The sequence below is a fragment of the Corella eumyota genome, chromosome 7, assembly GCF_963082875.1.
Source record: "Corella eumyota chromosome 7, kaCorEumy4.1, whole genome shotgun sequence".
Lineage (NCBI taxonomy): Eukaryota > Metazoa > Chordata > Ascidiacea > Phlebobranchia > Corellidae > Corella > Corella eumyota.
In genome coordinates this window covers 128,882-149,960 of record NC_137496.1, presented here as the reverse complement: position 1 = coordinate 149,960, position 21,079 = coordinate 128,882, and the positions used below count along the sequence as shown (strand labels likewise).

Below are 21,079 nucleotides of genomic sequence, written 5' to 3'. Positions count from 1 at the left end.
GAAAGCGCGACCTAAACATAGAGTAACATCAGTTACTCAGACCCAGTCTCGAGTTGCCTGTTGCCTGTGGTAGTTTGGGATATTATAGATTATAATTGCCCCGATAATTACGCTGCTGATTAAGTGCTGACTCAGCAGAAGTTTATACCGTTTATATACCACCACCTTTCTGCCAGAGAGTAGCAGAGAATTTTGCTTGGGCGGATAATTATAAAAAATGGTGATTCCAAATATTTTATAATCGTACAATACAAAAAATAACGGGGTAAAATAGCCCCTTTAAAGGGAACAAATTAAAAACAAACCTAATATAGAATAAGTTGGCAAATTTCTTAACACTTTAGAATTAAAATAAAATTAAACAAAACATTGAAAAACTGTTAAAAACAGGAGTAAACTTTGGTACTGAACTGAAATACGTGTTATTACTAACGTCACAAATCGGGGGTTTTGACAACTTACCTATCATGTCGCTCCAATTCTTTTTTGATATTTTGTGGAGGACAACGTACCCAACCACGACATATCTTCAAAAAAGTGAACAAAATATTAGAAAGTGGTCAAATGCAGGTGTAAACTTTGTATTTTCGTAATATACGCTATATAAGTGACGTCACAAATCGGGGGTTTTGACAACTTACCTATCATGTCGCTCCAATTTATTTTTGATATTTTGTAAAGAACAACGCACTTAATTACCACATATTTTCGAAAAAGTGAACAAAATATTAGAAAGTGGTTAAATACAGGTGTTAACTTTGTATTTTCGTAATATACGCTATATAAGTGACGTCACAAATCGGGGGTTTTGACAACTTACCTATCATGTCGCTCCAATTTATTTTTGATATTTTGTAAAAAACAACGCACTTAATTACGACATATCTTCAAAAAAGTGAACAAAATATTAGAAAGTGGTCAAATACAGGTGTAAACTTTGTGTTTTCGTAATATACGCTATATAAGTGACGTCACAAATCGAGGGTTTTGACAACTTACCTATCATGTCGCTCCAATTTATTTTTGATATTTTGTAAGGAAAAACGCACCCAACCACGGCATACCTTCAAAAAAGTGAACAAAATATTAGAAAGTGGTCAAATACAGGTGTAAACTTTGTGTTTTTGTAATATATGCTATATATGTGACGTCACAAATCGGGTGTTTTAACAACTTACCTATCATGTCGCTCCAATTTATTTTTTATATTTTTGAGGACAACGTACCCAACAACGACATTCCAAAATATATTAACATAAAATGTTAATTCCACAATTTTGGAAAAAATTTGCAATTTTGTAAAGTGTCATCCTAATTAAATATAATTTTTCCAAATTTTAAAGGGTGTTTTAATAATTTAATTCTATTTAAAATAGCTAAGTAAGAAAAATTATCCACATGCACTAAAAAAGTTAAATAGGCATCGACGACGTATTTTGAAAACCAACAGATGTTGTAATTAATGTAATATTGCATTATTTTATTATGCATATCATTGGAGTGATAATAAATTATTGTTGCCAAGTCAAGCCAATGTATATTTTGATTATCAACATTTTTAAAAGCGATATCACAAAAATTGGTAACTTTAAAAAATTATCGTATAGACCAATTAGATTCGTAATATTTTAAATGTCAGCATTTATCATCTCAATTGTTTTAATTTTTAATTGGTTTATGGAGTGTTTTTGTAATAAATTTTGTTAATCTACCGATGGTAAAGGCCGTGAATCTGATGACGTATTTTCAAATTTTAGCCTTTTCGCTGATTCGTGTAAAATCCCTTGTTTCTGCGTTTTTGCTTTTTAAATGAAGAAACCACCAACAGCGTCATTTTAAATGGGGACTTCTTTTTTGCTTTAAAGGTTGTGTTTTAGCTTATGTTTTATTTTCCTTAATAAGTTTCCTACCCATTTTTAAATTAATGAATTCGCTTGAAAACTGTTTTCGGTTTCAATAATTTCTTTATGATATTGCTTTACGAAATGGTCCAAACCAGAACTACGTTTACAATAAAGATTTGTTTATTTAAGTTCCCTAAAATCTTGTTCTATTAAACTTGGAGTAAGTTTGTTGGTTAAAACCGATTGTAAAAAACAGTCTAGCATACTTTTAACAAGTGTGATTATCAAAATTGGAGCGACATAATAGGTAAGTTGTCAAAACCCCCGATTTGTGACGTCACTTCTATAACGTATATTACGAAAATACAAAGTTTACACCTGTATTTGACCACTTTCTAATATTTTGTTCACTTTTTTGAAAATATGTTGTGGTTGGGTACGTTGTTCCTTACAAAATATCAAAAATAAATTGGAGCGACATGTTAGGTAAGTTGTCAAAACCCCCGATTTGTGACGTCACTTATATAGCGTATATCACGAAAACACAAAGTTTACACCTGTATTTGACCACTTTCTAATATTTTGTTCACTTTTTTGAAGATATATTGTTGTTGGGTGCGTTGTTCCTTACAAAATAACAAAAATAAATTGGAGCGACATGATAGGTAAGTTGTCAAAACCCCCGATTCGTGACGTCACTTCTATAGTGTATATTACGAAAATACAAAGTTTATACCTGCATTTGACCACTTTCTAATATTTTGTTCACTTTTTTGAAGATATTTCGTGGTTGGGTGCGTTGTTCCTTACAAAATATCAAAAATAAATTGGAGCGACATGATAGGTAAGTTGTCAAAACCCCCGATTTGTGACGTCACTTATATAGCGTATATTACGAAAACACAAAGTTTACACCTGTATTTGACCACTTTCTAATATTTTGTTCACTTTTTTGAAGGTATGTCGTGGTTGGGTACGTTGTCCTCCACCAAATATAAAAAAAGAATTGAAGCGACATGATAGGTAAGCTGTCAAAACCCCCGATTTGTGACGTCAGTAATAACACGTATTTCAGTTCAGTACAAAATTTTACCCCTGCTTTTAACAATTTTTTAGAGTTTTGTTTAATTTAATTTTAATTTTAAAGTGTTAAGAACCTTGCCAACTTATTCTATATTAGGTTTGGTTTTAATTTTTTTCCTTTGAAGGGGCTATTTTACCCCGGTAATTTTTGTATTGTACGATTATAAAATATTTGGAATCACTGTTTTTTATAATTATCCGCCCAAGCAAAATTCTCTGCTACTCTCTGCCAACTCTCTGGCAGAAAGGTGGTGGTGTTTATATCGTCTTATTCAATAGCGCTACAGCGTGAGAGCAGTGGGGATTGAACCTACGACCTCATGAGTGGTGTAGCAAGTGTTCTTACCGCTACAACACGCTGTCGGTTACCTTAACCCAGTTTTAAGTTTTTACCTGAAATATTGCACTATTACAAACTTGTATTTATCTGTACTCATTGTTTTACAGGGTTATGTACTTGCTTTAAATTAAATATTCTATTATTTTACATGTTGGTCATTATTACATGTTTTTTACACTTGAATTCCAGTTTTTAACGTTGACGAAGCCAGTTTTTACTTCGCAGTGGTTTATGTCATTTTTTGATGAGGGCAACTGGTGGTAAATATTCATTGACATAGTAACTTATATATATACAGTTTTCTTCTGACTGTTATGATTAGTGCAGTTGTTTTGATTTGATATTTTAAAACAACTCATTGCTAGTTATCAACAGTTATTTGGGAATACTGATGGTACTTCTCCTGTATTGTTATGTAAACACAAAATTTTAAAGTTAAAAAAAGTCAAGACCTCATGTTTGGTGCCGATCAGGGGTGTGACAACTTTGTCTTCCAGTGAACACATGTCTATGTGCTTGGTTGTGAGATCATTACATCTGTATAATGGTTATCGGTTCTAATTTAGTTGTGGTATATGATATTGAAGATTAGGGTAATTGTAGAATTTTCGGTGATAGTAATAATTTGACTATTGATTAATTTTAGGTCGATCTGCCTAAACTTGCTTAAGTGCGTCTTCCCTGCGGAACAGCAACAAATCTGCACAATCCGGAGGATCCCCAAAGTCAAACCAATCTCTAACGTCACAACATGGAAAGGTAACTACGGCTTATTAATTACATCAAAGTAATGACGTCAGCGTTTCGACTTTACATTACCTACGATACACATTATCTACATTGCGTTATTAAGCCAAAGTTATGGGACGTCATGATGAATTTACTTATTTTTTAGTTCAAAGAAATTGGGCGAAATTCTCGAGTTTTTGCTGATTGTGATTTCTTCTAAATCTCAACTGCACGAGTTCACCCATTTTTCACCCAACCTGGCCATGCTGTTGTTTGTAACTTGACTAACTCACCAAGCTGTGGCACAAGACTAGAATGTCTCAGTCATTCTGTAGCACATGCAGTTACTGAGATATATTCACTGATTACAAAGTTGTTCAACAAAACAAGGTAGATTTTCTAATTATTGGAGGATTACTTTTGATATAATTGTTGGTAAACTTATTTTGTTAGTTTGTCGGTAGCAAAACTTTTATCCAGGCCTACTGATAATCAGCTTTATTGCAGTTTGTATTTGTAATTGTTTTTAGTGTCAGAACAAGGAATGGGAAGATGATTTGTTGAATAGCTTAAAGATTTGAGTGTTGAAATCTATATACTAGCAAAATCATGCAAGTTATTATAGTTATTTTGACCACTGTGCTAAGGAAGAATATTAATCTTTAATATTTTAGACGAAAAATGGTGCTTTATAATGTAGCAAAATGATATATGTGCTTGTAGTTTAATTTAAGCAATGTAGTCATTGTCTACATGTACAATTGGTAATTTGAAAAAAACTTGTTAGACACTATTCATGTTGTAGTACATAAAGTGGTTCGGTAGCGTGATGTTTTTCGTTGTCTTGTTGAGCTATACTTATTATTGTCTGTTGGTTAAGTCCAACTATTTAAGCTATCTTAATCTCGTAATAAAAATTCAGAGAAACAGCAATTTGTAATTCTATTGTTGGAAATGATATGCGGCATAATTATTGTAAGGCAATTTCAACCCTCTTAAGAGTGCAATTACAGATCTATGTTTCTAGTTGGAAAAGTTAAGACATTACTCCGAGAAATAGTATTATAATTTAGTTCGAAAGAAGTTAAATATTTAAATGATCGCCACGATTAAGTGTTGGCTTAGCAGGAGTTCATGTCGTTTTTGTGCCTTACTTGTGAACCCTACAGCAAGAGAGTGGTGGGCATCGACCCAGGACCTCATATAGTGTAGGAAAAAGTGTTCTGACTACTACACGAAGTATGTTAGCTCGACGACAAAGCTGGACTTGCCGCACCCAATAAATGTTTTAATAACTTCCCAATGTTCGAGTAGCATGTGGTGGTTTAACTAATATCGCTGTATTCAGTTTATATTTTAAACATAGAGATTAATGTGTATTTTTTGGATTGTATTAAGGCGGCCGGAAACGGAAAAGATGAGATTTTATTGTGCAGAGAATTCTGAGGTGTGAAAATGTAAGAAAAATGTTGCAAGTATGAGAAAGAGTGTTCTAATGGAATGTGTTAGTTCAAGCTAGATTTCGATGTTCGGACATTACGCTTCGGTGTAACCTTGTATTGTTTAAACAGCTTGCTAGAATATTTAGGTAGCACCCCATGCAGGGTGTTCTACTTTTGCAAATTGGGGTTTTAAGTTTATCCTCGAATATAGCAACAGACGTTGCTGGAAAAAACGGTTATACCACAACATGTATATTTATTTTTAAAATGTGTTAGGAATTTTTTAAAGTAATCTGACAGGAAATTTAATTAAAAATATGTTAATCAAAATTATGCAGCTTTTTGCGACAGTCGATTTAAATTTCGCGTCGGCGAAAATTTTAAAATCGAGTTTTTTGGAATTTTGTTATTTTTAATACATATATTGTTGTCACAGAATTGTTTTGCAAGTTTTTGGTACGTGATTTATGTTGAAAATGAATAAAATTTTATATTTTTGTATGTTACGATTTAAGTTTTTTGACCAAAATTCTTCGCCTTGTTTATCCGCTTTTTTTCGCAAAAAATTGGCGGAATTCATTGCAGCGCGCTAACTGACGGCAATGAGAATTCAAGTTGAATTTTTTGAATTTATTATTCGAATTTGATGTAGATCTGTTTGTTTAACCTCGGTGAATTAAACTTATTGAGATAAAAAATGTTTATGTAGTTGAAATTGTAAAATTGAGACATTTCACTTGTTGGTTTAACTTTTAATTTTGCCAGCCCACCGCTTGTTTTTAGTGATTAAGAGTTTTTTTATATATTTTTTAATAATTGCGGCATATTTTTGTAAATTTTAATCATTAAATAACTAAGGTTTAAGATAAATAATATTAAAATATTAAATAAATATTTATTTAATGGTAACATGTTTTGACGAAATTCTTAAGGGTTTTAAGGTTTATTTAAATCGACACAACAAAAATAACTTTTTTTTTACAATATTTATTAAAATATTTTTTTAATATAAATAATATTTATGATTAGAACTTGAACTTACAACAAAAATTTTAGATTTAAATCACTTGAAACTCAAATTTGAAATCGTTAAACAATTATTTGGCATCACTGCTGGGAATGAAATAACACCACCTTTTTTTAATTCGACAATACAAAAAAATTAGATGTTTTTTATTTTACATTTATTTTTAATGAAACTTTGCATACTTTTTAATTATAATATTTTACGTTAAAATTAAGTTTAAAAATTGTTTAAAATTGCGTAGTTTTTGCCTTAAACTGTGATACATTTTGTAGCTAAATTTTAATATTATTGGCAACTTGTTTGACGATTTTTGCGTTATTTATAAGGAAATTTTTGACGAATTTTTTTCATTCATTTGTTGCACTCGTAAACAAAACTAATCGGCTATGTGTCCAGCCTAATTTTAAAACCTTTGGTTTTTAGGTGGTATTTTGTTTTATTGCGTTAAAAAAATGAAAGTTAAACTCAGAATGTTAAGTTAAGTGCTGTCAGAATGGGTAGCTTTGCACAGTGCTTGAAATATTATCAAAATCTACCAAACTTTGACCGACTAAAACGTCGAATACGGCCAGGCTGCAAGACAGTCTATGGAGATGGGTAAACCCAGCCAGTCGAAGGAGTGCGGTTGTTGAAGAAACTGGACATTAATATTAAGGGACTGGCATTGATTTTCAAGATTTTAATAATGCAAAAACTCTAAGCAGTGCAATATTTGAACCTACCTAATGTGGCTAGTTGTTCTTGTGATTTATACAGTAAAGGTAGGTCCATGTCATTTTTTTCATAATTAAAAAAATTACGTTTTGGAATCACTTGTACTTTACTGTCCTTGCCTTCTTCCGTGTCCATTGCAGTCCTAAGTTTGTCTGAGAACCTCAAAACACGAGTGATCTCAATTTAGCAACAAAGCTTGTTAAAAATAAAGTGATATATTTATTATAGTGTACAACATATTTAAACTTTTAGTTTAAACGAAAAAAAAAGATGTAGCAAAGTATGAGTTGCCTATAAAAACTAGTTAGGTATTTTTGTAGACTATTTTCTTTAAAACCAAATCAATTTTACTGAGTAATTAAATTATTTTTCTTAGGTTCGTACTCGTATGTTATCGACAACAGTTGATGTTGAAGGTCGAGGAAAACATATAAGACAGTCAGCTAGTGGTGGTGGAAAAGCTGGTTTGGTTGCACGACACAACTACAGGTTTGCTTTTTTTGTATCAATACCAGTAGCCTTTTTTTGTGGTCATATTATTTGCATGAGATTTCTACTCGTCCACGTTTTGTACTATTGATGTTTGAATTGTTGTAACAAGAATTTTAATTTTTATGAGGCCTTATGTAAACTCTGTTCATTCAGGTTTTGATGCAGCGAGGTAACTACAGTATAATACCTGAAACTGGAAAGAACAGTTTGCAAAGTGGGAAAGACAATGCTTTTTCCCAGCAAAGCAATTTCGATTTCTGCACCAACCGGCACTGCACAATTAACAGGAATACCTGTTTATTTTTAAAGAAAAGTTAAAGAGAAGAAAAGGATGAGTTTTGCATTTAAGTCTGGTAGCATAATCAACCAGTTGGTATTATTGATGTTACCTTAACCCAATTTTTTTCCATACCTTAACCCAGTTTTAAGTTTATACCTCAAATATTGCACTATTACAAATTTGTATTTATTTGTACTCATTATTTTATAAGGGTATATGCTTGCTTTAAATGAAATATTCTATTATTTTACATGTTGACCATCATTACAGGTTTTTCACACTTGAATTCCAGTTTTTAACGTTGACGAAGCCAGTTTTCACTTCGCAGTGGTTTATGTCATTTTTTGATGAGGGCAACTGGTGGTAAATATTCATTAACATAGTAACTTATATATACAGTTTTCTTCTGACTGTTATGATTAGTGCAGTTGTTTTGATTTGATATTTTAAAACAACTCATTGCTAGTTATCAACAGTTATTTGGGAATACCCATGATACTTCTCCTGTATTGTTATGTAAACACAAAATTTTAAAGTTAAAAAAAGTCAAGACCTCATGTTTGGTGCCGATCAGGGGTGTGACAACTTTGTCTTCCAGTGAACACATGTCTATGTGCTTGGTTGTGAGATCATTACATCTGCATAATGGTTATCGGTTCTAATTTAGTTGTGGTATATGATATTGAAGATTAGGGTAATTGTAGAATTTTTGGTGATAGCAATAATTTGACTATTGATTAATTTTAGGTCGATCTGCCAAAACTTGCTTAAGTGCGTCTTCCCCGCGGAACAGCAACAAATTTGCACAATCTGGAGGATCCTCAAAGTCAAACCAATCTCTAAGGTCACAACATGGAAAGGTAACTACGGCTTATTAATTACATCAAAGTACTGACGTCAGCGTTTCGACTTTACATTACCTACGATACACATTATCTACATTGCGTTATTAAGCCAAAGTTATGGGACGTCATGATGAATTTACTTATTTTTTAGTTCAAAGAAATTGGGCGAAATTCTCGAGTTTTTGCTGATTGTGATTTCTTCTAAATCTCAACTGCACGAGTTCACCCATTTTTCACCCAACCTGGCCATGCTTTTGTTTGGAACTTGACTAACTCACCAAGCTGTGGCACAAGACTAGAATGTCTCAGTCATTCTGTAGCACATGCAGTTACTGAGATATATTCACTGATTACAAAGTTGTTCAACAAAACAAGGTAGATTTTCTAATTATTGGAGGATTACTTTTGATATAATTGTTGGTAAACTTATTTTGTTAGTTTGTCGGTAGCAAAACTTTTATCCAGGCCTACTGATAATCAGCTTTATTGCAGTTTGTATTTGTAATTGTTTTTAGTGTCAGAACAAGGAATGGGAAGATGATTTGTTGAATAGCTTAAAGATTTGAGTGTTGAAATCCTTATACTAGCAAAATCATGCAAGTTATTATAGTTATTTTGACCACTGTGCTAAGGAAGAATATTAATCTTTAATATTTTAGACAAAAAATGGTGCTTTATATTGTAGCAAAATGATATATGTGCTTGTAGTTTAATTTAAGCAATGTAGTCATTGTCTACATGTACAATTGGTAATTTGAAAAAAAACTTGTTCGGTAGCGTGATGTTTTTCGTTGTCTTGTTGAGCTATACTTATTATTATCTGTTGGTTAAGTCCAACTATTTAAGCTATCTTAATCTCGTAATAAAAATTCAGAGAAACAGCAATTTGTAATTCTATTGTTGGAAATGATATGCGGCATAATTATTGTAAGGCAATTTCAACCCTCTTAAGAGAGCTATTACAGATCTATGTTTCTAGTTGGAAAAGTTAAGACATTACTCCGAGAAATAGTATTATAATTTAGTTCGAAAGAAGTTAAATATTTAAATGATCGCCACGATTAAGTGTTGGCTTATCAGGAGTTCGTGTCGTTTTTGTGCCTTACTTGTGAACCCTACAGCAAGAGAGTGGTGGGCATCGACCCAGGACCTCATATAGTGTAGGAAAAAGTGTTCTGACTACTACACGAAGTATGTTAGCTCGACGACAAAGCTGGACTTGCCGCACCCAATAAATGTTTTAATAACTTCCAAATGTTCGAGTAGCATGTGGTGGTTTAACTAATATCGCTGTATTCAGTTTATATTTTAAACATCGAGATTAATGTGTATTTTTTGGATTGTATTAAGGCGGCCGGAAACGGAAAAGATGAGATTTTATTGTGCAGAGAATTCTGAGGTGTGAAAATGTAAGAAAAATGTATGAGAAAGAGTGTTCTAATGGAATGTGTTAGTTCAAGCTAGATTTCGATGTTCGGACATTACGCTTCGGTGTATCCTTGTATTGTTTAAACAGCTTGCTAGAATATTTAGGTAGCACCCCATGCAGGGTGTTCTACTTTTGCAAATTGGGGTTTTAAGTTTATCCTCGAACATAGCAACAGACGTTGCTGAAAAAAACGGTTATACCACAACATGTATATTTATTTTTAAAATGTGTAAGGAATTTTTTAAAGTAATCTGACAGGAAATTCAATTAAAAATGTGTTAATCAAAATTATGCAGCTTTTTGCGACAGTCGATTTAAATTTCGCGTCGGCAAAAATTTTAAAATCGAGTTTTTTGGAATTTTGTTATTTTTAATACATATATTGTTGTCACAGAATTGTTTTACAAGTTTTTGGTACGTGATTTATGTTGAAAATGAATAAAATTTTATATTTTTGTGAGTTACGATTTAAGTTTTTTGACAAAAATTCTTCGCCTTGTTTTTCCGCTTTTTTTCGCAAAAAATTGGCGGAATTCATTGCAGCGCGCCAACTGACGGCAATGAGAATTCAAGTTGAATTTTTTGAATTTATTATTCGAATTTGATGTAGATCTGTTTGTTTAACCTCGGTGAACTAAACTCATTTAGATAAAAAATGTTTATGTATTTGTTTATACAATTTAAAGGTTTAAAAAAGATGCATTTAACGGGTTAATTTATTTGCGCATTTTGCACGTTTCCGTATATTTGGGGTTGCTTGAAATGTTTTTATTGATTTTTTTACAAAATTAGATAAAAAAAAGGGTATTTTGTGTAGTGTTTTGACGTTTATTTTAAATCGAGGATAAAGAATATACGGATAAGAAAATTTTGCGGAGATTTTATAAAACGGCGGAAACAAACTTCCGTTATCCGTAAAAAAGTCCGTCTTTACGGACGTTCTCTATAAGATTGATTAATCAGACAACTCGTATTTGTTTATTTATTTCTTTTCTGTATATACACATTTATCTTCCATGTGGGAAAGTCGAAAGCGCGACCTAAACATAGAGTAACATCAGTTACTCAGACCCAGTATCGAGTTGCCTGTGGCAGTTTGGGATATTATAGATTATAATTGGCCCGATAATTACGCTGCTGATTAAGTGCTGACTCAGCAGAAGTTTATACCGTTTATATCGTCTTATTCAATAGCGCTACAGCGTGAGAGCAGTGGGGATTGAACCTACGACCTCATGAGTGGTGTAGCAAGTGTTCTTACCGCTACAACACGCTGTCGGTTACCTTAACCCAGTTTTAAGTTTTTACCTGAAATATTGCACTATCACAAACTTGTATTTATTTGTACTCATTGTTTTACAGGGTTATGTACTTGCTTTAAATTAAATATTCTATTATTTTACATGTTGGTCATTATTACATGTTTTTTACACTTGAATTCCAGTTTTTAACGTTGACGAAGCCAGTTTTTACTTCGCAGTGGTTTATGTCATTTTTTGATGAGGGCAACTGGTGGTAAATATTCATTGACATAGTAACTTATATATATACAGTTTTCTTCTGACTGTTATGATTAGTGCAGTTGTTTTGATTTGATATTTTAAAACAACTCATTGCTAGTTATCAACAGTTATTTGGGAATACTTATGGTACTTCTCCTGTATTGTTATGTAAACACAAAATTTTAAAGTTAAAAAAAGTCAAGACCTCATGTTTGATGCCGATCTGGGGTGTGACAACTTTGTCTTCCAATGAACACATGTCTATGTGCTTGGTTGTGAGATCATTACATCTGTATAATGGTTATCGGTTCTAATTTAGTTGTGGTATATGATATTGAAGATTAGGGTAATTGTAGAATTTTCGGTGATAGCAATAATTTGACTATTGATTAATTTTAGGTCGATCTGCCAAAACTTGCTTAAGTGCGTCTTCCCCGCGGAACAGCAACAAATTTGCACAATCCGGAGGATCTCCAAAGTCAAACCAATCTCTAAGGTCACAACATGGAAAGGTAACTACGGCTTATTAATTACATCAAAGTAATGACGTCAGCGTTTCGACTTTACATTACCTACGATACACATTATCTACATTGCGTTATTAAGCCAAAGTTATGGGACGTCATGATGAATTTACTTATTTTTTAGTTCAAAGAAATTGGGCGAAATTCTCGAGTTTTTGCTGATTGTGATTTCTTCTAAATCTCAACTGCACGAGTTCACCCATTTTTCACCCAACCTGGCCATGCTGTTGTTTGTAACTTGACTAACTCACCAAGCTGTGGCACAAGACTAGAATGTCTCAGTCATTCTGTAGCACATGCAGTTACTGAGATATATTCACTGATTACAAAGTTGTTCAACAAAACAAGGTAGATTTTCTAATTATTGGAGGATTACTTTTGATATAATTGTTGGTAAACTTATTTTGTTAGTTTGTCGGTAGCAAAACTTTTATCCAGGCCTACTGATAATCAGCTTTATTGCAGTTTGTATTTGTAATTGTTTTTAGTGTCAGAACAAGGAATGGGAAGATGATTTGTTGAATAGCTTAAAGATTTGAGTGTTGAAATCCTTATACTAGCAAAATCATGCAAGTTATTATAGTTATTTTGACCACTGTGCTAAGGAAGAATATTAATCTTTAATATTTTAGACAAAAAATGGTGCTTTATATTGTAGCAAAATGATATATGTGCTTGTAGTTTAATTTAAGCAATGTAGTCATTGTCTACATGTACAATTGGTAATTTGAAAAAAAACTTGTTCGGTAGCGTGATGTTTTTCGTTGTCTTGTTGAGCTATACTTATTATTATCTGTTGGTTAAGTCCAACTATTTAAGCTATCTTAATCTCGTAATAAAAATTCAGAGAAACAGCAATTTGTAATTCTATTGTTGGAAATGATATGCGGCATAATTATTGTAAGGCAATTTCAACCCTCTTAAGAGTGCAATTACAGATCTATGTTTCTAGTTGGAAAAGTTAAGACATTACTCCGAGAAATAGTATTATAATTTAGTTCGAAAGAAGTTAAATATTTAAATGATCGCCACGATTAAGTGTTGGCTTATCAGGAGTTCGTGTCGTTTTTGTGCCTTACTTGTGAACCCTACAGCAAGAGAGTGGTGGGCATCGACCCAGGACTTCATATAGTGTAGGAAAAAGTGTTCTGACTACTACACGAAGTATGTTAGCTCGACGACAAAGCTGGACTTGCCGCACCCAATAAATGTTTTAATAACTTCCCAATGTTCGAGTAGCATGTGGTGGTTTAACTAATATCGCTGTATTCAGTTTATATTTTAAACATCGAGATTAATGTGTATTTTTTGGATTGTATTAAGGCGGCCGGAAACGGAAAAGATGAGATTTTATTGTGCAGAGAATTCTGAGGTGTGAAAATGTAAGAAAAATGTATGAGAAAGAGTGTTCTAATGGAATGTGTTAGTTCAAGCTAGATTTCGATGTTCGGACATTACGCTTCGGTGTATCCTTGGATTGTTTAAACAGCTTGCTAGAATATTTAGGTAGCACCCCATGCAGGGTGTTCTACTTTTGCAAATTGGGGTTTTAAGTTTATCCTCGAACATAGCAACAGACGTTGCTGAAAAAAACGGTTATACCACAACATGTATATTTATTTTTAAAATGTGTAAGGAATTTTTTAAAGTAATCTGACAGGAAATTCAATTAAAAATGTGTTAATCAAAATTATGCAGCTTTTTGCGACAATCGATTTAAATTTCGCGTCGGCAAAAATTTTAAAATCGAGTTTTTTGGAATTTTGTTATTTTTAATACATATATTGTTGTCACAGAATTGTTTTGCAAGTTTTTGGTACGTGATTTATGTTGAAAATGAATAAAATTTTATATTTTTGTATGTTACGATTTAAGTTTTTTGACGAAAATTCTTCGCCTTGTTTTTCCGCTTTTTTTTGCAAAAAATTGGCGGAATTTATTGCAGCGCGCCAACTGACGGCAATGAGAATTCAAGTTGAATTTTTTGAATTTATTATTCGAATTTGATGTAGATCTGTTTGTTTAACCTCGGTGAACTAAACTCATTTAGATAAAAAATGTTTATGTATTTGTTTATACAATTTAAAGGTTTAAAAAAGATGCATTTAACGGGTTAATTTATTTGCGCATTTTGCACGTTTCCGTATATTTGGGGTTGCTTGAAATGTTTTTATTGATTTTTTTACAAAATTAGATAAAAAAAAGGGTATTTTGTGTAGTGTTTTGACGTTTATTTTAAATCGAGGATAAAGAATATACGGATAAGAAAATTTTGCGGAGATTTTATAAAACGGCGGAAACAAACTTCCGTTATCCGTAAAAAAGTCCGTCTTTACGGACGTTCTCTATAAGATTGATTAATCAGACAACTCGTATTTGTTTGTTTATTTATTTCTTTTCTGTATATACACATTTATCTTCCATGTGGGAAAGTCGAAAGCGCGACCTAAACATAGAGTAACATCAGTTACTCAGACCCAGTATCGAGTTGCCTGTGGCAGTTTGGGATATTATAGATTATAATTGGCCCGATAATTACGCTGCTGATTAAGTGCTGACTCAGCAGAAGTTTATACCGTTTATATCGTCTTATTCAATAGCGCTACAGCGTGAGAGCAGTGGGGATTGAACCTACGACCTCATGAGTGGTGTAGCAAGTGTTCTTACCGCTACAACACGCTGTCGGTTACCTTAACCCAGTTTTAAGTTTTTACCTGAAATATTGCACTATCACAAACTTGTATTTATTTGTACTCATTGTTTTACAGGGTTATGTACTTGCTTTAAATTAAATATTCTATTATTTTACATGTTGGTCATTATTACATGTTTTTTACACTTGAATTCCAGTTTTTAACGTTGACGAAGCCAGTTTTTACTTCGCAGTGGTTTATGTCATTTTTTGATGAGGGCAACTGGTGGTAAATATTCATTGACATAGTAACTTATATATATACAGTTTTCTTCTGACTGTTATGATTAGTGCAGTTGTTTTGATTTGATATTTTAAAACAACTCATTGCTAGTTATCAACAGTTATTTGGGAATACTTATGGTACTTCTCCTGTATTGTTATGTAAACACAAAATTTTAAAGTTAAAAAAAGTCAAGACCTCATGTTTGATGCCGATCTGGGGTGTGACAACTTTGTCTTCCAATGAACACATGTCTATGTGCTTGGTTGTGAGATCATTACATCTGTATAATGGTTATCGGTTCTAATTTAGTTGTGGTATATGATATTGAAGATTAGGGTAATTGTAGAATTTTCGGTGATAGCAATAATTTGACTATTGATTAATTTTAGGTCGATCTGCCAAAACTTGCTTAAGTGCGTCTTCCCCGCGGAACAGCAACAAATTTGCACAATCCGGAGGATCCCCAAAGTCAAACCAATCTCTAACGTCACAACATGGAAAGGTAACTACGGCTTATTAATTACATCAAAGTAATGACGTCAGCGTTTCGACTTTACATTACCTACGATACACATTATCTACATTGCGTTATTAAGCCAAAGTTATGGGACGTCATGATGAATTTACTTATTTTTTAGTTCAAAGAAATTGGGCGAAATTCTCGAGTTTTTGCTGATTGTGATTTCTTCTAAATCTCAACTGCACGAGTTCACCCATTTTTCACCCAACCTGGCCATGCTGTTGTTTGTAACTTGACTAACTCACCAAGCTGTGGCACAAGACTAGAATGTCTCAGTCATTCTGTAGCACATGCAGTTACTGAGATATATTCACTGATTACAAAGTTGTTCAACAAAACAAGGTAGATTTTCTAATTATTGGAGGATTACTTTTGATATAATTGTTGGTAAACTTATTTTGTTAGTTTGTCGGTAGCAAAACTTTTATCCAGGCCTACTGATAATCAGCTTTATTGCAGTTTGTATTTGTAATTGTTTTTAGTGTCAGAACAAGGAATGGGAAGATGATTTGTTGAATAGCTTAAAGATTTGAGTGTTGAAATCCTTATACTAGCAAAATCATGCAAGTTATTATAGTTATTTTGACCACTGTGCTAAGGAAGAATATTAATCTTTAATATTTTAGACAAAAAATGGTGCTTTATATTGTAGCAAAATGATATATGTGCTTGTAGTTTAATTTAAGCAATGTAGTCATTGTCTACATGTACAATTGGTAATTTGAAAAAAAACTTGTTCGGTAGCGTGATGTTTTTCGTTGTCTTGTTGAGCTATACTTATTATTATCTGTTGGTTAAGTCCAACTATTTAAGCTATCTTAATCTCGTAATAAAAATTCAGAGAAACAGCAATTTGTAATTCTATTGTTGGAAATGATATGCGGCATAATTATTGTAAGGCAATTTCAACCCTCTTAAGAGTGCAATTACAGATCTATGTTTCTAGTTGGAAAAGTTAAGACATTACTCCGAGAAATAGTATTATAATTTAGTTCGAAAGAAGTTAAATATTTAAATGATCGCCACGATTAAGTGTTGGCTTAGCAGGAGTTCATGTCGTTTTTGTGCCATACTTGTGAACCCTACAGCAAAGAGAGTGGTGGGCATCGACCCAGGACCTCATATAGTGTAGGAAAAAGTGTTCTGACTACTACACGAAGTATGTTAGCTCGACGACAAAGCTGGACTTGCCGCACCCAATAAATGTTTTAATAACTTCCCAATGTTCGAGTAGCATGTGGTGGTTTAACTAATATCGCTGTATTCAGTTTATATTTTAAACATCGAGCTTAATGTGTATTTTTTGGATTGTATTAAGGCGGCCGGAAACGGAAAAGATGAGATTTTATTGTGCAGAGAATTCTGAGGTGTGAAAATGTAAGAAAAATGTTGCAAGTATGAGAAAGGGTGTTCCAATGGAATGTGTTAGTTCAAGCTAGATTTCGATGTTCGGACATTACGCTTCGGTGTAACCTTGTATTGTTCAAACAGCTTGCTAGAATATTTAGGTAGCACCCCATGCAGGGTGTTCTACTTTTGGAAATTGGGGTTTTAAGTTTATCCTCGAACATAGCAACAGACGTTGCTGGAAAAAACGGTTATACCACAACATGTATATTTATTTTTAAAACGTGTAAGGAATTTTTTAAAGTAATCTGACAGGAAATTCAATTAAAAATGTGTTAATCAAAATTATGCAGCTTTTTGCGACAGTCGATTTAAATTTCGCGTCGGCGAAAATTTTAAAATCGAGTTTTTTGGAATTTTGTTATTTTTAATACATACATTGTTGTCACAGAAATGTTTTGCAAGTTTTTGGTACGTGATTTATGTTGAAAATGAATAAAATTTTATATTTTTGTATGTTACGATTTAAGTTTTTTGACGAAAATTCTTCGCCTTGTTTTTCCGCTTTTTTTTGCAAAAAATTGGCGGAATTTATTGCAGCGCGCCAACTGACGGCAATGAGAATTCAAGTTGAATTTTTTGAATTTATTATTCGAATTTGATGTAGATCTGTTTGTTTAACCTCGGTGAACTAAACTCATTTAGATAAAAAATGTTTATGTATTTGTTTATACAATTTAAAGGTTTAAAAAAGATGCATTTAACGGGTTAATTTATTTGCGCATTTTGCACGTTTCCGTATATTTGGGGTTGCTTGAAATGTTTTTATTGATTTTTTTACAAAATTAGATAAAAAAAAGGGTATTTTGTGTAGTGTTTTGACGTTTATTTTAAATCGAGGATAAAGAATATACGGATAAGAAAATTTTGCGGAGATTTTATAAAACGGCGGAAACAAACTTCCGTTATCCGTAAAAAAGTCCGTCTTTACGGACGTTCTCTATAAGATTGATTAATCAGACAACTCGTATTTGTTTATTTATTTCTTTTCTGTATATACACATTTATCTTCCATGTGGGAAAGTCGAAAGCGCGACCTAAACATAGAGTAACATCAGTTACTCAGACCCAGTATCGAGTTGCCTGTGGCAGTTTGGGATATTATAGATTATAATTGGCCCGATAATTACGCTGCTGATTAAGTGCTGACTCAGCAGAAGTTTATACCGTTTATATCGTCTTATTCAATAGCGCTACAGCGTGAGAGCAGTGGGGATTGAACCTACGACCTCATGAGTGGTGTAGCAAGTGTTCTTACCGCTACAACACGCTGTCGGTTACCTTAACCCAGTTTTAAGTTTTTACCTGAAATATTGCACTATCACAAACTTGTATTTATTTGTACTCATTGTTTTACAGGGTTATGTACTTGCTTTAAATTAAATATTCTATTATTTTACATGTTGGTCATTATTACATGTTTTTTACACTTGAATTCCAGTTTTTAACGTTGACGAAGCCAGTTTTTACTTCGCAGTGGTTTATGTCATTTTTTGATGAGGGCAACTGGTGGTAAATATTCATTGACATAGTAACTTATATATATACAGTTTTCTTCTGACTGTTATGATTAGTGCAGTTGTTTTGATTTGATATTTTAAAACAACTCATTGCTAGTTATCAACAGTTATTTGGGAATACTTATGGTACTTCTCCTGTATTGTTATGTAAACACAAAATTTTAAAGTTAAAAAAAGTCAAGACCTCATGTTTGATGCCGATCTGGGGTGTGACAACTTTGTCTTCCAATGAACACATGTCTATGTGCTTGGTTGTGAGATCATTACATCTGTATAATGGTTATCGGTTCTAATTTAGTTGTGGTATATGATATTGAAGATTAGGGTAATTGTAGAATTTTCGGTGATAGCAATAATTTGACTATTGATTAATTTTAGGTCGATCTGCCAAAACTTGCTTAAGTGCGTCTTCCCCGCGGAACAGCAACAAATTTGCACAATCCGGAGGATCCCCAAAGTCAAACCAATCTCTAACGTCACAACATGGAAAGGTAACTACGGCTTATTAATTACATCAAAGTAATGACGTCAGCGTTTCGACTTTACATTACCTACGATACACATTATCTACATTGCGTTATTAAGCCAAAGTTATGGGACGTCATGATGAATTTACTTATTTTTTAGTTCAAAGAAATTGGGCGAAATTCTCGAGTTTTTGCTGATTGTGATTTCTTCTAAATCTCAACTGCACGAGTTCACCCATTTTTCACCCAACCTGGCCATGCTGTTGTTTGTAACTTGACTAACTCACCAAGCTGTGGCACAAGACTAGAATGTCTCAGTCATTCTGTAGCACATGCAGTTACTGAGATATATTCACTGATTACAAAGTTGTTCAACAAAACAAGGTAGATTTTCTAATTATTGGAGGATTACTTTTGATATAATTGTTGGTAAACTTATTTTGTTAGTTTGTCGGTAGCAAAACTTTTATCCAGGCCTACTGATAATCAGCTTTATTGCAGTTTGTATTTGTAATTGTTTTTAGTGTCAGAACAAGGAATGGGAAGATGATTTGTTGAATAGCTTAAAGATTTGAGTGTTGAAATCCTTATACTAGCAAAATCATGCAAGTTATTATAGTTATTTTGACCACTGTGCTAAGGAAGAATATTAATCTTTAATATTTTAGACAAAAAATGGTGCTTTATATTGTAGCAAAATGATATATGTGCTTGTAGTTTAATTTAAGCAATGTAGTCATTGTCTACATGTACAATTGGTAATTTGAAAAAAAACTTGTTCGGTAGCGTGATGTTTTTCGTTGTCTTGTTGAGCTATACTTATTATTATCTGTTGGTTAAGTCCAACTATTTAAGCTATCTTAATCTCGTAATAAAAATTCAGAGAAACAGCAATTTGTAATTCTATTGTTGGAAATGATATGCGGCATAATTATTGTAAGGCAATTTCAACCCTCTTAAGAGTGCAATTACAGATCTATGTTTCTAGTTGGAAAAGTTAAGACATTACTCCGAGAAATAGTATTATAATTTAGTTCGAAAGAAGTTAAATATTTAAATGATCGCCACGATTAAGTGTTGGCTTAGCAGGAGTTCATGTCGTTTTTGTGCCATACTTGTGAACCCTACAGCAAAGAGAGTGGTGGGCATCGACCCAGGACCTCATATAGTGTAGGAAAAAGTGTTCTGACTACTACACGAAGTATGTTAGCTCGACGACAAAGCTGGACTTGCCGCACCCAATAAATGTTTTAATAACTTCCCAATGTTCGAGTAGCATGTGGTGGTTTAACTAATATCGCTGTATTCAGTTTATATTTTAAACATCGAGCTTAATGTGTATTTTTTGGATTGTATTAAGGCGGCCGGAAACGGAAAAGATGAGATTTTATTGTGCAGAGAATTCTGAGGTGTGAAAATGTAAGAAAAATGTTGCAAGTATGAGAAAGGGTGTTCCAATGGAATGTGTTAGTTCAAGCTAGATTTCGATGTTCGGACATTACGCTTCGGTGTAACCTTGTATTGTTCAAACAGCTTGCTAGAATATTTAGGTAGCACCCCATGCAGGGTGTTCTACTTTTGGAAATTGGGGTTTTAAGTTTATCCTCGAACATAGCAACAGACGTTGCTGGAAAAAACGGTTATACCACAACATGTATATTTATTTTTAAAACGTGTAAGGAATTTTTTAAAGTAATCTGACAGGAAATTCAATTAAAAATGTGTTAATCAAAATTATGCAGCTTTTTGCGACAGTCGATTTAAATTTCGCGTCGGCGAAAATTTTAAAATCGAGTTTTTTGGAATTTTGTTATTTTTAATACATACATTGTTGTCACAGAAATGTTTTGCAAGTTTTTGGTACGTGATTTATGTTGAAAATGAATAAAATTTTATATTTTTGTATGTTACGACTTAAGTTTTTTGACGAAAATTCTTCGCCTTGTTTTTCCGCTTTTTTCCGCAAAAAATTGGCGGAATTCATTGCAGCGCGCCA

At 32.8% G+C, this 21,079-nt stretch overlaps 1 long non-coding RNA gene across 3 annotated transcripts; it reads left to right on the top strand.

Moving 5' to 3' along the window:
• Positions 1 to 3,385: 3,385 nt before the first annotated feature.
• On the top strand, positions 3,386 to 9,071 carry LOC145759878 (uncharacterized). 3 transcript variants are annotated; one of them, XR_014286546.1, is made up of 7 exons: positions 3,386 to 3,527; positions 3,914 to 4,026; positions 4,163 to 4,386; positions 7,556 to 7,668; positions 7,825 to 8,314; positions 8,699 to 8,811; positions 8,948 to 9,071. It is a non-coding gene; the product is annotated as an uncharacterized LOC145759878 (long non-coding RNA). The 3 variants fall into 3 exon arrangements; XR_014286548.1 differs by having other exon boundaries at positions 3,386 to 4,026; XR_014286547.1 differs by lacking the exons at positions 3,386 to 3,527; positions 3,914 to 4,026; positions 4,163 to 4,386 and adding an exon at positions 6,892 to 7,226.
• The last annotated feature ends 12,008 nt before the right edge of the window (positions 9,072 to 21,079 follow it).